We start from the raw sequence: 5,256 nt of genomic DNA on the forward strand, positions 1-5,256 counted from the left end.
TAGAGGACAGTAGTCATGGCTCCATCATGTATGGCAATTAAAACAGGTGCTGAAGTTTCTAATCAACTGTTCGAAGTTTTTTCGAAAAGGCCATGCTGTCATGACTTTGTTCTCCGCTATTTTTAAATTTATTTAGATAAGAGCCATATATGATGCATTCTGTGATCTTTAAACCTTCTTCTTGCTGTCAAACAGTATCCATTTATGTCATTGTTTTAATTCTAGTTATTAGGCCTGAGTGTAGCTAGTGGAACAAATATTTAATTCCCCAGAAATAGGGTTAATCACAGTCAATTCATGATTTAAAAGAGGTAATGATTACTTAACTACACAACACCAGCTGGTTTACATATTTCTTCCCTTAAATAATTGAAAAATATTTGTTTTATCTACTCAGGTTATGGTGGTGATTCCCCAAAACCTGACCACAGCAATAAGAATCTGGTGTTTATTGGATCTTACATTTGTTGAAATCTGAGTGCTGATTGCAGCAGCAGAGCAGACACCACCGCCAGTTCCTGCAGCCAGTAATCAGTGAGTATTGATTGTGGAGGAGTCAATGAGAGTAAAGTCTCAATGTGCCCTCAAAGCTGCTGCTGCTGCTGCTGACAGATCGATTAGGGCCTGCTGCTGCTGAGACTTTGTGTGACTGGGAATACGAGAAAGTGCAACGTTTGCTATTCTCGATAAGATAAAAAGAGCATTTATTTTCCATTTTCATCCGAATTTAGCAAGACAAGTATATTTTTTATCTCCACTGCAACCGAAGAAAAAAAATGCATCCCTGAGTCCTAGATGTGTGTGGCTACATTAACTCCCCATCAAAACCACATCCCATCTACTTAATGCAGATAAAGAGGCCATATTGAAATTACCAGGTACCTAATTTGGTCTTTGTCACACATAATTGAAATCACTCATCCCTGCCCCCCCACCCCCACCCCCTACCCTGAAGAAGAGGGAAAACGACAGGGGAGGGAAGAGACAGACAGAGAAAAATAGTGAGAGAGATAATTGCCTTATAAGGCAGTCGGCTGTTATGATTGTGACGTCTCATTCCCAGCAGCGCCCTGGCAGATGATACGGTAAAGCCCGAGTCTCAGATCCATCTGAAGAAAGCTGGCTCCCTCTCTGGCTCTGCTGTGACGGCTCCAGCTGTCTCAGTTTTGGACTGCATGTGTGCACATATATGCATGTGTAAATGTATGCACTGCCGAGGGCGGGGGATGGTGTGTGTGTGTGTGTGTTGGAGGTGAGCAGAGTGCAATGCTCACCACATTATTGACCACTGAGTTAGCTCTCTGAGGGGGATTTCTGTTGAAATGTTTGTGGTGTGTATTTATGCGTGTGGTGGGGAGATAACAAGAATGAGGAACAGGAAATTTGTGGTGAGTGTTTGCATTAGAGCAGAGTGCTGTGCTGAGTCAGGTAGGCAGGTGGGATCTAACAGCAGATATGTTTTTTTTTTTACTTATTTATCATCTTTAACTATTTGTTGGTCTTTTTCTGAAAGCCTCCTTATCCCCTTGCTTGTTGTTGCGTCCGTTCTCATCTGCTGTTCTCTTCTCCATCACTATCTGTCTCCATCTTCCAGCATCACAGTGTTCCCTTCCCCCAACTTGAGAGTCAGGCTCATGTGTGTGTGTGTGTGTGACTGTGTGTGTGTGTGTTCTCCCAGCTGGGGGCAGTAGGGAGGGACGCTCTTCTATGAAATGGAGGACGATATGCAGCCTGCTCTGCTTTGAAAAGCATCAGTTCTTCTCTTGCACTCTTGCACTTGCATCCTTTGTCAGTTTAAATTTCATTTTCTCAAACCCACCGTCAGTTTGTCCACTAAATAGGCTTTAAAAAAAATCCTGTCCTCTATCCTCTTTTATGTTTCTATTTTCCTCAGTTGACCTGTTTTGCCATTCACCTGTTCAGTGATTTCTCCTATATTGGTGACAGTGCTCTCTGCTCAGGGGGGCATGTCCTAATAGGCAGCACAAAACAATTCATATAAAACTTAGTTAAAAAAAAAAAAAATGTCCCTCATTTATATCCTAAATGAGCAAGTGATGTAAAATATTTTGTTCTTTTTTTTTACGTAAAACTCTGTGAAATTATCATCTCTGATAATTCAGCAAAGCAGTGGATTTTTTTTTCTGATGAGTTTGATTTAACTAAGAAGAATAAAGAATCACTGTCATAATGAGGGAGAGACAATCAAGGCTTTTAGAATCCAGTCCGATACGGATACCTGTGCTAAGCATATTGGCCGATATTTGATACCAGTCCGATTCAACTGATGATTGAATGAACCATATACCATGTGAGAGATGGATTTAGCTTTGGCGTAAACATTGTTGAAAAAAATGAAACAAAAATAACATAGATATGAATTTACTTAATATTATTTATTGATAAATAAGCAGCAAAGAGAAATAACAAATGTTACTGGACTGGATCTCAGATATTCGGTACCTATTGAGCGATATCTGATCCAGCTAATTAGTCAATATTAAAACCGATATCTGATCCCCATATCGGATCAGTGCATCTATAAATTAGACTAGAATGACATTTTAAGGTATCCAGCTTAAATTAAAAGCAATACTATAGAATTAAAATCTAAAACTAATGACCTAAACTAGATAAACCTCTCCTAAGAGAAAAAAAATAATAAATAAATAAAGAAGCCCTAGAAACATTTGTATAAGATTCAGATGTTAACACTGATCCACCTAAAAATAAGCACATCAGCTCTGACTCTCTAGTTCACACTACATCCACCAAAATTGGAGGATTTTTAGACAGAGGTGCAGCAACATCAAATATGTTATATTTCTTTTTTTCTTTTTTTTTTTTTGCTTGGGCTAATGGTGGTTTTGTTAATTATCCAGATGGACTCACAATCTGCAGAATCCTCCAATCAACAGTGAAGTCTAATAATGCAGCTTGAGTCTTCTTTCCTAGTTAGCTTCTACAACTTTTAGGCGTGCTAAATTTTCCAACAGTGACGTTTTTACTGCAGATAAGGTAACAATTATTCATAACCCTAACCTAAATTTCTGTACATATATGTTTTTTTTTAGGGTTTTCTAACGTGGGGTGTATCGGGGAGGTGGTGTGTGTTTACTGGGTGTGAAGCAGAAGGAGGAGGGGCTCACTACTGTTCCTGCTGTTCTCTCAGCATCTCCCTCTCCTTCCCGCAGAGTAAGGTTTCTCCCATCTCCTCCCTTTAAGATCTTGCCTCGCTACCACCAGCCTCTTCTTCATTTATCTCACCTCCTCTTCTTTTTTTTTACAGAGGAGCCACAAGCTCCCTTTCAATTATCCTCCTCGTCCTCTCAGCGGTCGCCTGGAGACAGCTTCTCCGTGCAAATATTTGCTTTTCATGAAAACGCAGTCATTAAGCGCCTCGCATAGGTGTGGGCATGGCACTGACAAAATGTTAATTGTGCCTTGGTGAGGCCCTCTCATGCATTCTTCCCCTTGTAGGAATCTGGCAGGAGCTCAGACGAGTAACAGACGTCTGGGTCAGGGCAGGCTCAAGCAGGGAGAAATAGGAAGCGAGAAGAAAAAAGGGGAAGGAAGGGAAAAAGAGAGAGATGTAAGCCCTTTTAGAGTGGGCATCCATTCTTATCTTTCAAGTCTTAGGTAAGTCATTAACTTCTGGACATTTTATGCCTACATCACATTTCTGAAACCACCTAAAGGGACCACGGTTCTCACAGTATTCAAAGCGTATTACAGTCTAACTCCTACTCATCAGCAATTTCTTTGTTCCCCATGTTTTCAATCAGGACACATCATAGTCCTCTTCTCCTCTCCATGAGATTTGCATCTAATGAAACATGTGTTTTCTATAAAATGCATTATTGCTCGTTTTATTAAAGGCAGGAAAAACATTTCGAGTGCACATGCCCCCGGGGGTGTTCAGTTGTCAATTCTTCTACAACTGGATGAGGACCAAGAGGCCAGCTTGAAAGGAGGGATTAGGAGTCCGTTTCACCACGGAGCTGGTATCTGTTGCAAGATTGCCTTAATATTGTGAACAGCAACCGCTTTGTTTTAGGTGAGGAATGTAGCCGGTCCAGCTAAATGAAAGGGTGGCCATTTCCGTTGGCATGGGTTCTTAACCAGATTGGCAGAAGTTCTCTTGGAGGGGGAGGGGGAGCGGGTGCAGTTTGACCACCATGAGATATGGAGTAAAGCAGCTCAAATCCCCGCAGAGAGAGAACAAAACTCCTCTACAGAATCAACACATTTCTACTAACACTTAAAGAAGGCAAGCAATCGATAGGATGCCCTTTTAATGTACTTAAACCGGCCAATTTTCTTTGACATTAGTCATATGAAGTCAAGATTCCAAGTCATAGAACAGAACCTCTGAAGGTTTTATTGTGTCATCCCATTAAAGCCAGTTTTGTCAATTGTACTGTAAATGGTTCTCCTATTAATTCTTAGTTATTCTTTCCCCTGTGTTGCATGTTTTGGATTCCTCTAGATCTACAGCTGACCTCTTCTCTGATTAATGCTCTCCTGGCCTCACCCATAGATTGCCATGTATTTGAAGGTTTTCATTTTCAACCAGAACGCACAGGACGTTTAAAGCTTAGGATAGTATTTCATAACTGAATGCTACAACTCAACCTCAGCCTTTTTTTTCTTTTATTTTGTTTTTATTCATTAATGTTGTTTAACCAACATTTCTAGCTATTTAAAACCAGATTACTGGGACATTTTGTTATATTTTAGTGAGATGTGCAGTTTGTTTCCATTTTGTTTCTTCAGAGTCACGATGTTTGGCTGTACATTTATTGTAAGGATAAAGCAGGGATGGTTATACGTACATCACTTTAAGTAAAATTTGTCTGTTAACCAAACTCTTTCGCTTTGGAGCAAAAAGTCTTACTCCAAAAAATCGCTTCCCATGTTTTGCCTAATCGTTGGGTTTAAATCTGCAGGATCAGCAGAGGTCTTCAACAAACACTTGACCTACTATGCCTCTCCTGTACTTAATTGAACTTGAACTTTATTGATCTCACATTGGAGATATTTACCTCTGCATTTAACCCATCCCCTTGGGGAGCAGTGGGCTGCCATTGTGGGGCGCCCAGGGAGCAGTGTGGGGTTAAGGGTCTTGCTCAGAGAGCCACAGGCAGTCTGTGGAAGTGGGGCTCGAACTCAGAACCTCAGGATTCCAAGCTCTATGTCCTAACCTCTAGGCTGCCAACCCCCCTATACCATTTCTCCTTGTGCACGCTCTGTTTA

This window comes from Cyprinodon variegatus, unplaced genomic scaffold (assembly GCF_000732505.1).
Source record: "Cyprinodon variegatus isolate N-32 unplaced genomic scaffold, C_variegatus-1.0 Scaffold396, whole genome shotgun sequence".
Lineage (NCBI taxonomy): Eukaryota > Metazoa > Chordata > Actinopteri > Cyprinodontiformes > Cyprinodontidae > Cyprinodon > Cyprinodon variegatus.